This window comes from Triturus cristatus, chromosome 5_1 (genome assembly GCF_964204655.1).
Source record: "Triturus cristatus chromosome 5_1, aTriCri1.1, whole genome shotgun sequence".
NCBI lineage: Eukaryota > Metazoa > Chordata > Amphibia > Caudata > Salamandridae > Triturus > Triturus cristatus.
The window spans coordinates 39,189,228-39,211,475 of NC_140587.1; the positions used below are offsets into that span (position 1 = coordinate 39,189,228).

A 22,248-nucleotide genomic window follows, 5' to 3' on the forward strand; every position below is an offset into this window, starting at 1 on the left:
GATGGAATGCCTGGGAAAGTGAGCCTGGGTGGGTAAGGAAGAGGGGGGTGGGGAGAAAAAAGGGAAAGGAGTTAATTTGCGGGAAAGGAAGGTAAAGGAGTTGTGGGTAATAGCATAGTGTGGTGCATTGAAGCATAAAGTTATGCCGAAGGGGGAGAGCGGTGTATATCTTAAGGATAACAGTAAGAGGGATTGAAGGTGAGGGAATTTACCGGAGTGGGGGTGTGAGTGAAGGAAATAAACGAAGGTAGGGATAACCAGAAGGGGCGTGGGATGAGGTGGTGCCAAGAGAAGATGGGAGGAGGAAAAGATAGAGGAACTTACTGTACAGGGGACAGCTGAAAAGGCAAATTAATGCAGGAGCCGTACTAGGCACGTTGTTCAATTGCAGCAGAGAGTGCAAATCATCGCGCACGTTGCTCGATAGCAGTTCTGGAGAGGTGAGGGGTACTCCTGTGTTAGATAGGGAGAAGGGTGGGAGAATAAGGAGTGAGGGAGTGTCACTGTGTTGTTTTGGTGCCATGCGAGGGGAGGGGAGGTTGATAATTACCTGGAGGGTTAATGCTTCAAGCGCTCCTGGATGAGCCTGTGCGGGGGGGCACAGTCGTAAGAGATCGAGCGGTGGTTGTTCTAATGGCGGGAAAAGGGGAGGGAAACGGTAAGGAATTGCCGAGAATGGCGAATAGTAAAACCAGAGCGGTGGCCGGTAGTGAGTTAGGATCGCAATTACCTGGAATTTGAACAAGGTCAGTATGGAATCTTCCTGGTACGGCAAAAACGGCAATAATTATCCGCGTGTAAGTAAAACTTCGTGCCGGAAGGAATTAAGGGCAGCCCATGATGGCGGATCTAGGGGTGGGAATAAATAGAATGGTTGCTGCTGAGGCGGACAGGAACGAAGGGTGACAGGGAACCAGTAACCGTAAGTGAGGCGATTGTGTTACCTGAATGGAGATCGGCTCAGTCTGCACAATCTTCGTTGCGAGGACGATACTCGAATGGGGGTTCCGGGTCTGCAGCAAGTGACGGACCGGAAGGGGCAGTCATAAGGAAGTCTCCTATGTAGGAGGTGGGGGCGTGTCCTGAATGTGGATAATGTGAAAAGGGAGAAAGGACACGGAAGGGGAGCAGTGTCATGTGGATACAGAGAGGAATGAGGAGAAAGGTGCAGTGCACCAGGGAGAGGGTCCCGGCGAGCAGTGATAAGATAAATTTAAAAATTAGAGAAATAAGCAGGAAGGACCAGGAGATTGTAGGGAAGGTAATAAGGGGAGGAAGGACGATGAATCAGTAAATAAGGTATGAGGTGGGTGGAAAGGGGGAAAGAAAAGGCACTGATGGCAAGGGAGTGTAGTGTTGGTGTGGGGGGTAGAATGCAGTGAGTGCGGGAAAAGGGGAGGAAGGGGAACGGTGGGGGGGGGTTGGGTTGGGATTAGAATTAGAATAAAGGGGATAAAGGTTAAAAAAAAGGGGGGGGGTTTGTTGTTGGTTTCATTGGCTTGGGATTAAAGTCAGTCACAGTAGGTGTACAAATTAATCATACAATGATAATATTACAGAAGATTGGACCAGTCCTCCAGGCGGTTGAGCCCGGTGTGTAAGCTGTCACTACGAATTATCCATTTTAGTTCTTCTTTGTCCAGAATAGCAGCAATATTAGTGTTCCTTATGGGTTGATGTATTACGTTAATGACTTGCCATTTGATGTCGTCCTCCGTGTGGTTCAGGGTGATGAAGTGGTCCACAAGTGGCGCATTCGGTGTTTTACAGCGTATACGACTTCTGTGCTGGCAAATCCGGATCCTGATCTTTTGGGTTGTTTGTCCAACATAAATCAAATCACAAGGGCAGGTAATAGCATATATCACATTGGCAGTGTTACAATTTGAGAAATGTGAAAGAGTGACATCAGTGTTACCATGCACAAATTTTTTCGTGTCTTTAGTGAAGTTACAAACACTGCAGTTCCCGCACTTAAAATGGCCTAATAGTGGTGGTAGACCCCAGGCACCTCTGAGGGATTGGTCCTTAGTTTTGGTGGGGAGTGCGGCCCTGACAAGATGGTCTTTTATGTTTTAGCTTTTTTTGAAAGCGAAAAGAGGGCGTTCAAACTTCAAACTGCCGGCATTAATTGTAGGCCAGTGTTTAAGAATACTCTTCCTAACTGTGTTAGAGATAGGTGAAAAAGTGGTCACACAGACTATCCTATCGTCCCTTCTTTTTTCTTTGGGACTAAGTAGGGTTTCCCTTGGGCAGTACCATGCCCTTTTGAGGGTTTTTTTCACAAGTTTACGTGGGTAGCCTCTGTTGGTCAATTTTTTGGAAAGGATAGAGGCCTCCGCAAAATAGTCTTTCTTAAGATAACAGTTGCGGCGTATCCTTAGGAATTGTGAGTAGGGAAGGGAGTCTCGTAAGGCTCTGGGATGATGGCTGTTGTAGGATAGTAGGGTGTTTTTTTCTGTGGGTTTGCGATAAAGTGTGGTATAAAGACCGCCATTGTAAGCTATAATGGATAGGTCAAGAAAGGCAATCTCATTTTTGCTATTATTTGCAGTGAATTTGAGGCCATTGCAGTGTGAGTCGAGCCAATCCTTAAATTCAGATAGGTTCTCTTCACTGTTGTTCCAGATCAGGAAAATATCGTCGATGTACCGCTTCCATTCTAGAATGGAATTTCTGAAGGGATTCATGGGAGATAGTATGCGGTGTGTTTCAAGCCAATCCATATAAAGTATGGCAAAATTTGGAGCAAAAACGGCACCCATACTGGTACCCTTCACTTGTTGATAGTAGTTACCATCGAATAAGAAAAAATTCTTAGTCAAACAAATTTTGAGGAGTTTTATGATAAAAGAGGTAGGGACAGCGTGGGGTTGGGGTCTGGAGTTGAGGGTAATGCCAATTATGTCAATGCCTTCCTCTTGAGGGATGTTTGTGTATAATGATTCCACATCAAGGGTGCATAGTAGATGGTTAAGAGGGTCAAAGGGGAGTTCTTCTACAAGATTGACCATAGCCATGGTGTCCTTGATATAGCAAGATGTTTGGGGTACGAAGTCCCTAATGAAAAAATCAATGTAATTCCCAAGGGGTTCAAGTATGGAACCGCACCCAGAGACGATAGGTCGTCCCGGGGGGGTGGTGGCGTTTTTATGAATCTTCGGTAGGGTGTAAATAACCGGTGTACGTGGAGATTTTGTATTAAGGTACAGATATTCCTTTTTACTCAGGTAGCCTTGATGAATGCCCTCCTCTGTAGCATCGAGGATCAGTTTTTGTATCTCACTGGTGGGATCAAAGGGAAGTTTTAGATAGTGTTCAGGTATAGATAGTTGCCTTAGGATCTCTTGTTTGTATATATCTATATCTTGGAGAACAATCCCTCCACCCTTATCAGCAGGCTTGATAATTAACTTGTCCATATGTTTGAGTTCTTGTAAAGCAGACTTCTCTTGAATTGTGAGGTTGTATGGGATAAATCTGTGTGTGTGTTCAAGCTCTGAGATTTCCTTAAGAATAAGTTTTTCGAAGGTGACTATCTCAGCTGGAATACTGTTGTTGGGTGGGGCGAAAGTTGAGGGAGGGCGGAATGTCGTGAAAGCAGTGGAAGGAATATAGGGAGTATCTTGAAAGAATGCTTGTAGGCGTATTTTCCTAAAGAACCGTAACAGTTCGATCTGTAGTTGTAGGAAGTCTGGTCTAGTGGTAGGGACGAATGAAAGTCCTTTGCTTAGTACCGCAATTTCATTCTCCGAGAGTTGGTGATTGGAAAGGTTAAAAATAGGAATGGCTTCTGGGGCAGGCATGGTGGTACTAGGTACGTTGTTGTGGTGAGGCCTGGTGTTAGTAATATGGGCGAAATTGTGGGCAGATTGAGATAGCTGAGGATTTACCACTGGTAATATCTCTGGCGTGTTTGCCTGTCCCCTGGAGTACTGTACCAGCGAGGTGGACGTGATCTTCCGCGAGTTGGCTGGCGGCCCTGTTCTTGGCCTAAAAAATTTGTATTTCCTCTACCTCTGGATGTACTGGGGTCCTCAGTTGAGTCTGAGTTCTCAGATGAATCGGCCGATGTATCTGAAAAGCCGACTATATTCTGTTGCTTGTTAAATCTTCCCCAGGGGCGCTGTATTCTTGGGCCCAGGTATGCTCTATTTGTGTAGAAGTCTTCAACTAGATAGGGGTATGTTCTCTCTATCTTATAGTTCTTCACGTCTCGTTTGACTTTGGTGATTTTTTTATTATATGCGGAGAGATGGCCATCTCAGTGGATGAAGCAGGGTCGCAGTATTGCCTTTCTGGAACTATTCCCTCTTATTGTTGCTTTGTTAGTTTGGTGTGAAGAATTTCGGGATAGATGTGTGCTTTTTCACGTTGATAATATGGCGGTTGTATATCTCATCAATAATCAAAAAGCAAAAGACCTATGGGTTTTACACCTTTTGCGTGTTTTCATGCTGCAGTGCCTCAAATTGAATATTGTTTTCAAAGCTAGACACATTACATGCATTAACAATTCTATAGCAGACGCGTTGTCTCGCTTTAATTGGCAGAAATTCCGCAGTCTGGTGCCTGGGGCAGACAACTTCAAAACTCCGATTGCAAGAACACCTGGGTGCTGGGGGACTGAGGATCATCGAATTGATGGAAAAATCTATAGCTCCTGCCAACAGACGAAGTTATCTACAGGCCTGGAGTGAATTTTTAAGTTACGCAGAATCTCATAACTTTGATGGGCACTCAGTTGGTAACAGAAGTTTCATTTTACAGTTTGCATTGCACTTGATTAACAGGGGCCTGTCGCACACGACCATTTCTGGGAAACTGGATGGGATTTCCTTTTATGGACAGTTATGGTGGGGTCAGGACTTGGTGGGGGATGTTTTGTTAAGATGTATGCTGAAAGGTTTTAGCAGAGAGCGCTCTTATTCCTTGCCGATACGTGAGGCAGTTTCTTTTGCTCTGTTACAACAGTTGTTGTTGCAACTGCCAGTTTGCTGTTATGATTTTTGGGAGGTTTCACGTTTTAGGCTTTGCATGATTTGGTTGTTCTTTCGTGCTTCCAGGGTTTCCGAATTATTGGGCTTAAGAGACCAGATGGGCATTCAGAGCAGTGAGGTCCAAGTACACGGTGACAAACTGAGGTTTTGGTTGAAGAGGTCTAAAACCGATCAGTTGGGCAAAGGCACTTGGGTCCAACTAAACAGCAGTGGAGTGCCGGACTGCTGCCCTTTGGGGGAGTGGGAGTCATTTGTAAATTCCGCTGGTTTTTCACCTGGGGCAATATTCTCTCATAGGAATGGGTCTAAGATCTCCAGTGCTCATTTTTTGGTGGTTTTACGAAAAACTTTGATTAAACTGGGAAAAGACCCATTACTGGTTGGGACACACTCTTTTCGAATAGGGGCGGCCAGGTTGTGTTGGGGTTGGGAGGACATCAAGAGGATTGGTAGATGGAAATCTGCTTGCTGCGCTCGCTATTTCAGGAAATAATAATATAATATTTTTATTGCAGTATTGCTCTTGCCTAATTTTGTTTTCTCCGTCTAAGTTCTGTAAAAGACGCATTGTCAACAAAAATGCGTACGTGGATAGTAGGTCACTACTTCATTAAATGGGCAGCCACCTTTGCAGAACAACAGATTTACGGCAGAGCACTTGGACTTCACAGCAGAGGTCACAAAGTTTTCTGGAAAGGGAAAGGTGGTATGAGGTGGGAGGGTTTGTTTCCTTTATTAACAGAGCTATCCGCTGCAAGAGGATTTCCTGACACGTTACTCATCCACCTAGGCGAAAATGACTTAGTGCCGTTGTCGGGTTTATCTCTTATGAAACAAATAAAATTGGACTTGGCAGTAATAAAGAACAATTGGGAGGGTACGTCTTTGGTACGGACTGAATTTATTTACAGGCAACATTGGAGGGGGGCTCGCAATCCCACTGCAATTGAGAAGGCTCACAGGAAGCTCAATCGGGCAATTAAAGTTTTTTGCCAGGTTATGGGTATTAAAGTTTTGTCTCATGATAATATCGCAGGTACAGAAGATCATCTGTTCCGAGAGGATGGGGCTCACTTATCTCAGATGGGTCAAGCGTATTATCTTTTGGAGATGAGAGATCTATTGGCAAATTTTGGGAATGAAAACCTTTGGTGCAATAAAAGTGTATTATGATTTTCTGTTGCAACAAATCTTGGGGGTGGGGCCAGGAAAACTCTTTGGTTTTCCTGGGTGGCGCTTTTTTAGGGGGATTGGATAGTCTCAAGCAGGCTTATCCATCCTTCTGGGGTGGGGGAGGGGGGAGAAAAAGGTCAATAAAACAAATGAGGGGGAAGGAATGATGGCTTCGTACATTACATTACGGGAATATCTGAAGACTTGTTTGAAATAGTTAGTTTTATTATGATAAGATGTTTTGGGGATTTTGAATTGCAAATGTTTTTATTTTTGATATGGCAATGTTGATTCTCAAAGGAAAATATGCTGTTTACCTGTCTTAATAAAGTGACCTTTTCTGCTAAAATAATAATGGTGAGTAGATTGTTGTTATTGCGCGAAAAGGTTGTGGCAGAAGGCAATAGTTAATTATGAAGTTTGGTACATGCTAAATATAGAACCATATTAAATGTGGAACATTTGTAGCAGGAACGTATTTAAACAAGACATCTAATAGCATAAGGCGATCTTAATAGAGCAAACTAAATGTGAAAACCTTCTGATAATTAAAATACAGGCAGTTATTGTTGTATGGCGATATGAAAGCCATCAATACGACTTTTGTAGGAACTAGTGACATATTTACAAAGATTATACATAAATCAGTGACCAAGCTCAAGAGCCAGTCTTATCCATGCAAAACATCTTGCAGCATATAGTGTTTTTTTCAAGGACATTCACATTGTGAAACCCTTCTGATTAGTCAAAGCACACACATTACAAAAATCTGCTGTAGTAGAGACGTGTTACAATCACCGGTACAAGTGAATTACGCAGCATTAAGACATATTAACAATCGTGTCCCATAAAGTGGTCTTCTGACGCACAAGTACTTTACTTAGCACAACGTTTGGTAGGCTTAAACGGAACAAGAAATGTGTCACATTGTTGGATCTAAAAAAAAACATACAATGTTTGAATGTAAACATTTCAAACCATATAGTCAGCAATTATGAACAAGGTATGCATGAAGCTAGAGGCACAATAGGAACAGTTAGATGAGACGGTTATCACAGATGGGAGCCTTTCATATTAGAAAAGGGGTGACATGCCCTGACATGCATGATGCAGGGTTTTTGTTGGATACCATGGTGTAAGGATGACAAGGTTTTAAGTAGCCTCAAGCTGACCATTTGTCTTTAGGTCTCTTCTTGTTCATTGAGACCCTGGTTAACAGAGTCCAGAGTATGCATCCACCTGCACGCTTTGAAATTAGAGGGTGATGTCAGCAACATATGTACATTTCTTGTTAAATTCAGTTTCAGCAGTTATTTCTAGGTAGAACGGTTAGTGTCCTTAACGTGCTAATTTTCTAGTTTTTTTTACTTTTCTTTAGTAGTGCTTCAGAGCGTTTCATAGTCTGTAGCTTTGTTTTGGTGACTAACGCCGTATTTTCTCAACCAAGAGTTGCTTTGTGAGCACCCTAAAATAGTCTTTTTTGAAATGATGTCTGTGCCATAAATACAGAATTCCTTAGGGAATTGTTTGAAATGATTAACTATATCTAGATTGTTCAGCAATTTTTTGTGTAACTGCAAACTGGACAGATGTATTGTCAAGTACCAGTGACCTGATACAATGATTTATCCAAAGTTGACATCAGTGAGGATGTCGAGTAAGTGTTTTGATGTTGGAAGTAATTGATACTCACGTGTCAATTATGATCATTGGAGACAAACGTGTTTTCTTGCTTTGTCAGATTGGCAGTGTGCCACACATCAAGGTTTTTGCTTTGAGTCAACTTTAGAAAAAACATCTTTTGTATGTGATGAACATTGCAGTAGATATTGAGTACATGATAGCATTAATGTACATGTTACAATACCCTCTCAGTACAAGGATAGTATGGACTTTCTTAGCTTCATTTCTTTCTCTCTGGATTCCTTTTTTTTTTTTTAATCTTTTTATTTCCACGGCAATTCTAGTGGCATACATACATACCCTTACAACAGACAATGAATATTACAATTGAATTCATACAATTGAGACAATTATAAAGGAGACACATAAGAAAAAGAGAAAAAATTAATGCTTATTCAATAATCCTCAGTCATTAACCGATTACAATAATATATTGGATGCTTCTAAGCTCATCCTGCCTCAAAATAATTTGTGAGCACACCCCAAATTGACAATCCAATTTGTTTCTTCCGAACCCCCTTCAGAGCATACAAACTCCATTCTATTTCATAAATACTATAAAGCTTGGCTCTCCAAAATTCAAAAGTCGGAGCCTCAGGTGACAACCATTCCGTTGCGATGCATAAACGCGCTACAGTCATTGCAAGAAATAGAAAATATTTATGCTCAGTTAATATAGGATAATTGCATGTTTTTTGGCCTATTCCCAATAACATAAGTGTAGGAGAAATCTTATAAGGGCGCTGCAACACCATTACTATAAATGCTTCAATGCTATTCAAAAAGTGTGACAACTTAATACAATAAAAAGAAATATGCCCCATATCGGCATCGGGATCCCCGCATCGAAAACATTTCCCATCATATTTGTCACCCCAAGTTGCCATCCGCTTAGGAGTGTAATATAACCTAAAGACCGACTTATAAACTGGAGCTTTTAAGTTAGCAGCCAAACATATCTCCTTAGCCAGACATAAGGTTTCTAGAATATCGACTTGAGAGTCTCCTAGCTGATTTTGCCAATAAAGATTATATTTTTGAATGTCATCCTGTCTAAACTCAATCAAAATCAGGTAGAGTAGGCCAATCCTTTTTTGAAGGCGAATCCCTTCTACTAAAGTATTAGGAGAAACCTTAATCTGATTTTTTAAACAAAAATCTCGAATTTGAAGATATTTGAAAAACAATGAATGGGGCAGCTGATATTTATCGACCAATTTTGCATATGTAACCAATATTGCATTAACATCATATAAATCACCCATTTTACAAACCCCATTTCTAGACCAGACCTTTGCAGTATTATCCCAAAAAATAGAAGGAAGTATTTTATCAGCGTCAAAAGGGGTATAATATGTAATTTTACCCAAATTAATCAATTTTCTGACATTTCTCCATACTTTAAAAGCTGAAGCTAATACCTTGAAGCGGGTGTGCTTGTAATAATTACCCTCCAACTCCTTTAATAAGCATCCTTTTGCCTGTTCTACTAATAACAAAAAAAAGATTGAAGGGGCGTCCGCTTCATCCTCCGGAGGCTCACCTGTCAACATAAACCTCATTCTTTGTAAAAAAACAAGCGTAATAATAAATGAAAAAATCGGGTACACCACGTCCCCCTCTTTCTTCAGGTAGCGTCAGCCATTTCATAGCTCGTCGAATTTTACCCGGAGCCCAGAAAAATTTCCCACAAATAAACTGAAGTTGCTGTATATATTTACATGGGAATTCCAGTGGAATACTCCGAAATAAATATAAGATCTTAGCAAGAACATTCATCTTAATGATGTTCCCTCTTCCTATTATTGATAATTGCAATCGACTCCATCTCTCTAATGATTGCTTAACTTGATGTATGATCTCTTTCCAATTACTATCAACTATCTCTTGCATTTGAGTTTTAATTTTGATACCTAAATATGTAACTTCATCTGTTACCCGTGAATCATTAAATTGTATATTCTTTGTGCACAGAATTTGGGTTTTTGCTGAATTTAATTTATAACCGGACATGGCTCCAAAGTCTCTAGCTAATAATTCAATCTCCCCTATTGCCTCTCTAGGATCGGTTGTTGCTATAGCAATGTCGTCCGCATATGCGAACACTGAGTATGCGATTCCTTTAACTAAAAATGATTTAATATAAAGTGAATTTTGTAGACTAGTGATAAAAGGATGAATAAATAAAGCAAAAAGCAAAGGGGAACAAGGACACCCTTGTCGTGTCCCTCTAGTTATATTAATCTTTTCAGATTTTAAACCCAGAGCAGCGATTCTAGCATTGGGTGTCTTGTATAAGACCTGAATTGCGGTTAAAAAAGCTTTCCCGAATCCCATCCTTCTCATCACTTCCCATAGATATACCCACTCCACGCGATCGAAAGCTTTCTCCGCATCAAGCAAAATCAGTGCTAAATCCCTCTTTTCCACTTCTGCTATATCAAATAAGGTAATAACTCTATTGATATGTGTAACCGTGCCTCTTTTTGGAATAAAACCATGTTGATTTATTGTTACAAGTGATGTTATAACCTTAGATAGGCGATTCGCAATCATTTTAGAATAAAGCTTGCTATCACAATTAAGCAAGGATATTGGCCGATAAGATCCCGGTAGCTCCGGGGGCTTCCCTTTCTTACTAAATACAACAATTGAGGCATCATTCCATGTGGTTGGAGCAGTTCCCCTTTGTGCCATCCTAAAAGTTTCTAACATAACCTTTTTCAATGATTCAAAAAAGCATTTATAAACTTCCCCAGGAATAAAATCAGGACCAGCCGCCTTACCATTCGGTATGCTTCTAACCGCAAGTTCTTCCATGGAGAAAGGGCTATCCAAAAATTCCAACTCAGTATTATTTAATTGATTAAACATGCCTTCTTCCCATGCCTGATCTAGTATGGAATTTGGCTGCTGAGTATATAGTTTCGTATAAAATTGATGAAATATATCTAATATTTCCCTCGGCTCCTCATGAACCACCCCACACTGATCCTGCAATTTGGCAATCAAACGAGAGGTCGCCTTCATTTTCAATCTTAACGCTAAGGACCGGCCAATAGACTCTCCATATTCATGAGTGTGCCGTCTATTTACTAAATATTTCCGGGCGATCTCTTCAGCCCATACCCCAGTTATATTCGCCCTACATTGTGCGATTTTAGCCTCCCCTTTAGATATTTTCAATAAATTATCCTTTTTCACAATTTCTTTCATTAACTCTTCTTCCGTGGCCCTTAAACAGTTATACAGCTCCCCCATTTGAGAGCGTAATTTATTTTGATGATACAAGCCAAATCTTATCTCCTCTCCTCTAAAACAGGCCTTGAATGTATCCCAAACTGTTTCAATGTTAGCTGTGCCTAAATTGATGTTAAAGAATTCTGCTATCCACTCAGTCATATATGTTCTATAATGTTCGTCAAGACAGAGCTTCCTATCAAATGAGAAGCTTCTTAAACGACCTATCTCCTTTAAGATTGGACATTCCATTAAAATTGGAGAATGGTCCGATGAGACTCTAGGAAATATCTGTATCTTTGTCCGACAATGAATAGATATGGAAATGAAAAAATAGTCCAACCGGACAAATTTCTTATGTGGTGCAGAATAATAAGTATATCCTGGGAGAGTAGGGTAATTTTTACTCCAAATATCAACCAGGCCATGATCAGTAACCAAGTTGTGTAAAGCATTAAAAACTCGTGGTTTACGCCCCTTATAATTTTCTAAACCTGCTGCTAACTCCATAGTATTTAAATTGATGTCCAGATCTCCGCATATAATAAGCGGAGATCGCCAATTGGCAAGTTCTATATTTAATAATTCCAAAACTTCAGCCTCGTCTGTATTAGATCCATATATTGAGCATATTGTAAAGATTCCGCCTCCAGCTGTTATTTCTGATATAGCCCATCTACCCCACTTGTCGGTTAATTTACGACCAGCAGTACAATAACCAGGTCTAGACAAAATCATTACACCTCTGGTATTATTAGTTTGTTGAGAGGCAGCAATTAGAGTATAGCCTAAGTCTGCTATGAGTGTCCTTTTGTCCCATGCCAGATGAGTTTCTTGTAAACAAAGAATATCTGGTTGAATAAAACGAATTTCCGCTGCTATTCTCCTCCTTTTATTGCCATAGTTGAGCCCAGATACATTAAATGAGCAAATTTTAATGTTTCGTGACATACAGTATTATTATCAGAATCCTCAAATCGAAATTGATTCTACCTAACCAATAAGTTGATTCAATTAAATTTACATTGATGTGTCTATACCAAACAAAAATATCCTTTTCATTGTTGCCACCTAGAATCACCGTGGATTTTCTTCCTTTAACCCCCTCCCCCCCATTGCCCTCCACCTCCTACCACCCCCCCTACCCCTCTATACTCCCCCAACCTCCAGGAAACCCCCCAAACCCCCCCTTGCCGAGGCTTTAGGACTCAGGTCCTATAGATGGTACTGAGCACCCTGCCCCCTCTGTCAATCCCCACAGGGCTATCCCAAAAAAATAATAAAAGAAAAAGGCTATATATTTTTCCTTTCTGTTTTAAGTATTCGTCCTGACTTAGAACTTTACTGCCATACCGCCAAACTCGTAAATTAGCTTAATCATGTTGAACTAAGATCCTGAGGAAAAAAAAACATAGACATTACTAATACTATATTCGTAATAGTATAAATCAAATAGTTCAAGAAATCAATTCCTTACTCACTGATGTCCAATTGTTTTATCTAAAAGTTAAGAGTCCTTCATGAACTGTAAATATTCCTTAGCTGCCACAACATTGGTAAAGAACCGTGTTTTCTCTTTGTAAATCACTTTAAGCTTTGCTGGATTCATGATGTACGCTTGAGCGCCTTTTATTTGAAATTGATTCACCAACTGTCGCAACTGCCAGCGATTATCCATTGTATATTTAGAATAGTCAGGTGTGGCAAAGAAAGTAAATCCTTCCGCCATAGATTTACTATTTGGCCGAGTTTGCATATAAATATCTTCCCTGGCACGAAAATTGTTGAAGGCAACTAGGAAGGGTCTAGGTTTAGTGGGGTTCTGCCCGGAGCGAAGTTGAATATTAAAGGGATATCTGTGAGCCCGTTCAATCTCCTGCTCCCAATCCCATTTACTCAAGCCTGGAAATGCCTTCTGAAAAAGTTCCACTACAAATTTGCACGGATCTTGCCCTTCCTTGCCTTCAGGAATTTGCATTAATCTTAAATTGTTGCGCCGAGCGCGATTTTCAAAATCGTCCATTTTCCATAATAAATCCTCTTTATTACCGCTTAAAGTCTCTGTAACCATTTTCTGTTTAACCAATTCATCCTCAATATTGGAGATTCTAGTCTCAGCCTCCGTAAATCTTTCTCCAAAGTCCGACTGTGCCTTCACTAGCCTTCTAATAGATCCATGCAATTTTCGACAGGAATTCTGAATTTTTTGACTTTCTAAGGCCGTTTTATCCATGTGGCTCAGAATAGTCTGATATATCGTGGCAAAAGTAATATCCCCCGTTTGATCTCCTTGAGACCCAGTTGCTCCTTCTGTCATAGGCGTATCGCCTCCACCTCCGCCTCTCACTGTAACAGGAGTATCCTCTTCCCCAAATTCACCGCCTTCAGCCAGGTCATCATCATATTCACTCTCAGCCTCCATGCACATTTGTTTGGAATATTGTACAGCCAGATCTTCGCATGAAGAGGCTGAGTTTTCTGAAACCGAATAAGATCAGAGTTGATGCTCACACGACGCTCACCGCGCAGCCGAGCCGCGGCACCTGTGAAGGTTACCGCCCACCAGGCTCTGCGGAGTCTCACCAGCGCAGCAACTGCCTCCAGCATCAGCGCTTCGGCGTTTCGGCGTGCCCAGCTCTCCCGTAGCAAACTTCCAACCTAACACTGCAGTTGTAGAAAAGAGATTGTTCGTCTCCATAGATCATCACAGGCTCCAAACCACCAGCGCCCCCACAAAGGTCAAGCTAAGCACGGCAGCTCCATATCGTAGACCTGTGGGTCAGAGAGAGAGGTCAGCTCACACGTCCGACACGACCGCTCGTACGGGCGCCATCTTGCCTCCTTTCTCTCTGGATTCCAATAATGATTTAGAGAAGGTGGTCCACAGAAGCCAAAATGTTGGATGATGTCATATTTGATGTGATACTGTTTCATTGATAGTCCTACATCTTTTTTTGTAGTAGTGCTAGATTTGCCGGGCACCCAAGTGATTTTCTCTTGTTTTACTTGCAGCGTACAGAATCATGGAGGCTTGGGTATATTCTACATCAGTGGTTCTTTACCTGTGGTCCTGGAACATAATTATGCCCCTAGAGTTTGGGTTATTGGAATACAGATTAGAGGGCCTCGTCAGTAGGTGAATGGAATGTTGAGAAGTTCTCTTAAGATAACAAGTAGTTTGGTTAACAAGCTGTTTAGAATAGGAGATTGCCTGTCCCTTTTCTCTTCCTCAAGATATGCAATAAATGCTCACGTTGTTTCTCCTTTTTCCCTTCTGTTAGTCTTTCTAGGCTTAATAGAACTTGTGAACTTTGAATTTAAGTTCTTGCCCTCCAGATGAAAAATGTTTAAATGTTCTATTTTGTATACACTTCATTTAGTCTATTTTCACTGTTGTTGAGTTTTCCTTCTACTGTTTGTAGATCATCTGAGGTTAATGTCAGGAAAAACTTTAATGATCCGACTCCAATTATTATCTCTGATAACATGGGTTCACCACTTGTTTTCCAAGGGACAATTAAAATACGTGTAGCTCTTTGGTTTCTTGGTTTTGCAACCAAGAGGAGATACCAGATGATGAAGCATGCCACTTCGGTGGGTGATGGGATTCCGTCCTTTTAAAAGGGATTCTTTCAGGCAAAATTAAAGGTCCTCGGTTCCGTGCTATGTAGGTAGGTCTTCTTTAGTAGAAGAGATAGACCTGTGGATATTTGGTTATGTTATAGCTCTATTTTGGGGAATATCTCCATGTTGGTCTCAAAATTCTTCCCTCAGACCCTCCTTCGAACTTGTGATTGTATTGAGTTCAAAAAGTCGACCAGAGCCTGCCATCCTTCAAACTGTGCTACCAGTTATCTGCTGCTGGGAGTCTGAGCAAATGGAGAAACTTTCACAGGGTCAACTGGTCCTTACAGTCCGTTGTTAAGTTAGGAGAGATTATTGGTGCTGGAGTTAATCTGAAAACCAATTAAGTGTCTTGTTCACAGGCACCAGACTTAGAGGCTGTATCTCAAAACTGGGCTGTTGCGATCAGGACTTATGATTGATTGGCAGCAGTGCCCACCTAACCTGCTAATCCGGAAGTTAGTGCAAGGGCACTGTATTTTACTGGTAGGTTGTAAGTGTGACTTCAGACCACAGGATATGTTGTTCAGTTTTCCTCTTTCAGTTCCTCTCCCCTATTCACAGTAGCTCCTTCCTCATCCCACTTTTCTGTCTTGTAGCCACCTGGCTGTGACAAACTCACAGATATTTGTTTCTCATCCACAGAATCAAAGGTGTTACTGAAGAGACCTACAGTTCCTCTGCACCAAAAAACTCCTGAGCAGCATTGCCAGAAGAAAAAACTGTATCAGTGTGAGGAGTCTGCGAAAACATCCACATGGAAGCTTGCTCTGTATACACACTGTACAATACATTCTGGGGAAAAATAGTGAACTAGCTTAAGCAAGACCTTCCTACAGAGCTCATTTTTATGGACAGTTTGAAGCTCCATACCATGAATAATCTTCATCAATCTACGGAGTGAGAAATGTTCACTTAGAGCTTTCATCTATATGTACCGCAGAGGCTGTGTTCTGGCGATTAAACCATATTTGTGTACAGAGTCGGAGAAAAGCCTCACCCAGAGCTCATATCTGTACATGCATCAGATGATCCATAAGAGACTGAAGCACAGAGGTGCTCAGAGTGTGACATCTTCATTCTAATGCCAAGTGAAGGCAAGCATCAGAATATCCATACTCTGGAGAAACCATACCATTGTAAGGAGGATTAGAAGAGCTCCACTCACCAAAGAAATCAGGTGAATTACCATAGAATGTGTATATGGGAGACATAGCAGTGTAAGTAACATGAGAACAGCTGCACTACGGGCTCTTTGCTACACAGGCATCAAAATGTTTGTTATGAGGATATGTCATACCAGTGTATGGAATTTGGGAAAAGTTTCACTGAGCATCAGAGAATCCATACTGGTAAGAAACCTTATCAGTGAGAAACACTTTGCTGTGAAGAGCACACTGTTACATCAAAGAATCCATACTGATAAGAAACCCTATCTGTACTGAATGAGGACAGGCTTCACTCGTTAGACAAATATGTTAAGTCACCAAAGAATCCTCACTGGTGAGAAACCCTGTTGGTGCACAGAATGTGTGGAACACTTCACTCTGACAAGCGCACTAATCATACATCAGAGAATCCATACTGGTGAGAGCCCCTACAAATACACTGAATGTGGAAAAAGTTTCAGTGAGCAGCATAGGCTGGTGAAGCATCGGAAAATCCATACTGGTGAGAAACCCTTTTAATGTACAGAATGTGGGAAAAGCTTCACTCAGACAAGTGCACTGCTCGTACATCAGAGAATCCATACTGGTGAGAAACCCTACCACTGTGCTGAATGTGGGAGGCGCTTCAGTGTGAAGTGTACCTTGGAGCAGCATCAGAGAATCCACACTGGTGAGAAACCCTATCAATTTACAAAATGTGGAGAACGCTTCCGTATAAAGAGCATACTGTTGTCACACCAGAGAATCCGTACTGGTGAGAAATCATATCCATGTACAGAATGTGGGAAAAAGTTCACTCAGAAGGGAAGCCTTTTGGTACATCAGAGAATCCATACTGGTGAGAAACCCTTTCAATGTACAGAATGTGGGAAAAGATTCTCTCACGTAAGCGCACTGCTCGTACATCAGAGAATCCATACTAGTGAGAAACCCTACCACTGTGCTGAATGTGACAAATGTTTCAGTGTGAAGGGCAACCTGGTGCAGCATCAGAGAATCCATACTGGTGAGAATCCCTATCAGTGTACCGAATGTGGAAAAAGCTTTGTTCATGGATCCCATTTGTTGGTACATCAGAGAATGCGTACTGGTGAGAAACCATTTCAGTGTACAGAGTGTGGAAAAGGCTTCAGTGTAAAGAAAACACTATTGTCACACAAGTGAATCCATACTGGTGAGAAACCATTTCCAAGAAAAATGTAAATCCGTATTTGTAAAGCGCGAACTACTCACCCTTACGGGTCTCAAGGCGCTGGGGGCCATCGTGGAAATTAAGTGAGCTATTGCCCAGAGTCACATGGTGCTGAGCTGAGCTGCCGCCGGAGCCGGGGATCGAACCGTGAACCCTGTGCTCCAAAGTCAGCTGCCCTGGCCGCTGCACCACACCTCTCCACTGGCTGCTGCACCACACAAGAATGTAGGAGAAGCTTTACTCTGAAGAAAAGGCATTTGGTACGACAGAGAATCCATACTGGTGAAAACCCCACAACTGTACATAATACGAAAATGATTTATTGTAAGGGTATAACTGGTGAAGCTTCAGAGATTCCATTCGGGTGAGAAACCTTATCATTGTAAAAAGTGTGAGAAAAGCTTCACTCTTATGAAAAATATGTTAAGTCATGAAAGAATCAACACTAAAAACCCTATTTGTGAACATAATGTGGAAAATGCTTCAATCTGAACAGAACACTGTTCAATAGTCCATAGAGGAGAAACTAAATAAAGTTACAGATTGTGGGAAAAACTTCACTCAAAGGAAGGTCTGTTCCAGCATTGGAGGACACATACTTAATCAAGGCGGATGTAGTGTGGGAAATGTGAGAAAAATCCACACTGCTGAGTAACCGTGTTTGGAAACAGAATTTGGAGAAAGTTTTGCTCAGACAAGCAAACTGTTCACACATCAGATGATCTATACTGGTGAGAAAAGCTACAACTGCATAGGATGTGGTAAAAGATGCAGTAAGAAGTGCAACCTGGTGACTTTAAAGAAAAAATCTCTCCAAGCTGAATTTTACATTAAGGAGATTCAGCAATGACAGTCTATGGGATTCCCTGACTGAAGTATTGCAACATAACGAGTCAAGCACATTTTAGAACGTAATCTCTCCAAGCATGAATGCAGTCAGGAAATTTGTTTCATGTCCAATCTCACATTATGATTGGTAATCTTACTAACAGGAGTTGTATAAAAATGTAGGAGTAGTAAAGTGATGGAACTTGAAATACTTGGACATTTTGAGAGTGGCCTCCTAAAAGAATAACAGTTATCACAACTAAGAAAGGCTGAAAATTGTCATGGACAGGGAGCTAAGACATAATGTAATGAAATGCAAATATTTATTTTAATATGGTGTGATCTCTTGCTTCAGTTAAAGTTCATTGTAGGGGAACTGCACTGCACTGCTGTAGGGCTTACGGTCACAGAACAGGAGGCACTGGCGGTTGTAGCTGAAAATTGGGCAAATCCTGTGCCTGGACCTGAAAGCCTGTGGGGACAAAGACCCAAGATGTTGTGACCTTCAAGGAGCGGAAACACCATTAATTCTCATCCACCTGTACTGATTCGCCCCTTGTTTGCTGCAGGGGTGGTATTGATCCAGCTACTCAGTGGCAGAGATAGACAGTGACCAACCTCGGACCTCGCGGTGGGAAGGTAGTGTGCTGTTTTTTGGGATGCCCAGGGGTGTCCTTATCCGAGTTCAAGTGCACTGCTCGTTATCATTAACCTGGTCCTTGTCTTTTTTGAGGTGGTTCAAGACAGAGATCCCTAGATAATCACTGTGATGTTTGCTGTAATCTGCTAGTTTATCAGCCCTTCGCTTGTCAGTGGCATGAGCAGTGTGACAAGGGATTTGGATCGTCTCTATTTTATATAGGCTGTCTCACCATGGCACATGGCGAAAAGCCATCGGAGATGGAGATTTGATGATTGTCTTTTTGGCACACAGTGCTATACCCCACTTAAGGGAATATGGTGAGGTAAATATATGGTGTGGCAAGGAGTGTGGTGGTGCATCAATCTGCCATACCTTTGTGGAGATCCGATAGAGGAGAGTAGCCTGCACCCTCCAGAGGAGAGCTGGTCGTTAGTTAAAGTTTATATGAGACAATAGGGCCACAGAAGAGGTTGGTGTGCTCGTGCCCCTTGTGTGTAGACGTCCTCATCCCCGACTTTGCGGTCAGCCATACGATGCATTGGCTTTTTAGGTTGAGTAGCCACACTTATTGGCTTCAAAACGGGGGGTTGGTCATGGTGGTCAGAGAGTGGGGGGCAAATTTGAAGAGAAGATAGCTCCGATGCGTGAAGTACGGGGTTTTTAGAACCCAGCGGTGCAGGGGAACACACCCTAAGACTTCGGATTCTTCCTGTTTCAGACCCACAGAAACACAGAGTCTTCTAGGTGAATTCAAAGAACGTCTTTATTGGCTGCAGACCAATAACAGATATCCGAGAAGTACAACACGATGTATGTTCTCAGGAGACTGCTCCCGAACCAAAAACCAGTCTTTACTTATATTCACAAAATTACGCTTTGGGGGCAACACCGCCCCTGTTTTACAAGTGGTCATTCACATATTTTAGTTTCAAAGGAATAGCAGAGCCATAATGACAATCCCACATTTCAGTTCATTAAGCATACAATTATTGTACCCAGCAAGGCTCAGAACCCTCATCAGATAACAGCAGACCCCAATAAAACGGGCACCTCCTGCTCGTAAAACAAGCCATAAAGTCAGGTGTGAAAACAGCTTAGTCAGGGATCGTGTGCGAACAGGGGTTTTATGATGGGTCGAGCCCTGATGCTAATCACATTAGGCCGCGAGAAAGGAACCGGCCGGACAGGATTGACCTCGGGCAGCGGAGTCGGCTTGCACAGGTCAGAGAGAAGTCACAGAAGGTGTACGTGTCCTTTAAGCCTAGGCATGGCCTTAGTGCGCAGCCTATGTGAGGGCAACCACAAAATGGCTACTACTGTAAAATGGAACCCATGGATACAATATGTAGTATCGTATACACGGTGAATTCATCAGTGGAACATGACGAAAACACTCATACATACCGCGTTGCTCATTTGCGGTTCGCTGATACCAAACTTGGCATGGTGGGACCATGCCACCTACACGGTTCCGATTTTTACAGTACCACAGACCCTCCTTTTGCCCTTACATAGGCAAGAACTATACTAATCTGCAAGTCTACATTCATGAAGTCATGGAGATGTTGCTGTAGCAACATCCTATTGCTTAGCCCGTCCTTCGATATAGGTTTCCTTACACATGATGTAACACAGAGGCTACACATTACTGGGGCACACTGTATACATAAACAGAACAGGAAAAGAATGGCTAAGATCATTCCAATGACTATTAAAATCTTCCATCCCCAAGCTGATATCAGTCCCCAGAACCACCCCATCAGCGACCAATCTCCTTTATCTACGTGAATGGATTCAGAAATCTTATGCAGTTTGGAAATGGCCTGGTAGACTGTCGGAGCATTATCCGGTATGAAAATACAACAGCTTGATTGGATGACCTTGCATACCCCACCACGGTCTGCAAGTATGACGTCTAGAACCATACGGTTCTGCAACGTCATCAGGCGATCCGCTTGAAGCTCAGCTGTCAAGTTACCAAGGGCACCGGCCGTTACATTAACAGTGGATTCAACTACATGGGTCATTTGTCTCAGGTTCCGACTATTGACCATTGGTCCCCAAAGCGGCAGGAAACCCAGGAAAAAGTCTCCCGCTTCCTGACCGGCAGTATCTTCCTTACTAACAACGCCTCTCACAACTCTTGTCTTGTGGTAATCCGAGGCGGCAGTAAATGTTGGCGGTAGCAAATTCGCAACATAGCATGTGCCCGAGAAATCAGGGAGCAACCATGTATATGCTCGATCATTGCAGACAAAGTATGTACCCTTGGCAGCCAAAAACGCAGGGGAAAACTGTGATGGAAAAGTGTATGTCTCAGTACAGTTACTCTTCCCTAGTTGAGCTCTTGGATTCTGACCATTACCTTGTAGACAGAACCGACCTATGTGGGGTACGACCCAAATCGGAGATGAACTTTTGCGCTGTTTTTCACCCAAACTGATGCTATACCCAGTCGCGTTCCAACCTACATAAGCTCGCAACTCATCCTTGGGAATAGATGTATATGCATCGATATCTCTACTCATATCTGCAACTTCTTTCATCAAGGCTTTATTATTCGAGTTAGGTCTAATGGAGCGCGGTGGTCGCTGGGAGTAGGTTTCAAGCGCAAAAAGAAACATGGTCTGGAATGCCCATGATGAACCATTATAGCTGAATGGCAGTACTAGATATGGGATGCCCTTATTAATGGTGTGCGGCATCAAACCACACACCCAGCAGTTCGTTGTATTCATAACTAGTTGGTGCTGGTGCAGGAGTTGAATGAACGAATTGTTTACAAATTCAGCACGTCTAGCTTGTTCGTGTTCTGGCAGAGGGTGGAAAGAGTGTTGGGAAACAGTAGGAAGAGGTGTGGGCTGTACAGTGGGTGCAAATGACACTTGGAAAGACAATAATACGCAACCTACAGAAAACATCATTATGCTAGAGAGCACAAACCAGACATAATACTACAAAACATTTGCTATTCATTATTTTACATATTCTGCTCTTGAAATTAATTTCCTCGGTGGGCCTCTTCATCCTGAAAAACTCCATCCTCTGATCGTGCTGCTCGCGGCGGATGAGTATCTTCTGCTAAGGAGTACACCTGTCAGTTCAGGGAACGCCCTAGACCAACCAGAACCGTTGACCTAACGTCTTCGGCTTGTACCCCAAAGTCTTGGCACCGCGACCCTGCAGCTGAACCCGGATGGTGGTTCGAAAAACAAAAAGTCAAAAAGGTTCTTCAGGTGATAGAGCTGCACTTTTGAAGATATCAAAGAAAAAGAATTTTTATTTGTCCATAGTTCTTGGTCTCAAATTATACCTATTTCTGCCAGGCACTGTCTGGTCTTGAAACAAGAGTTCAGGCTCTGTGGTATCCAATCAAATTGATGGCGATATAGCTTCCTGCAGAATGTCGTCACTTTCTCGCTCTGTATTTGTCCCCTTTACACGTGCATCGCTAAAAGGCACAAAACGAGGCACAGTCTCAGCCTCGGAGTCAGCGATCCCCTCCTGGGCCCACCGGTCATACGGTAGGGGCAAAGGGATCCTCTTACAGTGTATGCCGTGAATCCAATTCTTTTTCCCTTTCACTCGAACTGCTGATCTTGTCGATAGCAGTACTAGGTAGGGGCCGATCCAACGGGGCTCATCATTCTTTGCACGTTGAAAATTTTTAACTAGCACCCACGTTCCAGGATTAAT

At 42.3% G+C, this 22,248-nt stretch overlaps 1 pseudogene; it reads left to right on the top strand.

Moving 5' to 3' along the window:
• LOC146830099 (uncharacterized) overlaps nt 1-17,053 on the top strand; it is a 135,849-nt pseudogene extending 118,796 nt beyond the window's left edge.
• Nucleotides 17,054-22,248: the final 5,195 nt, after the last annotated feature.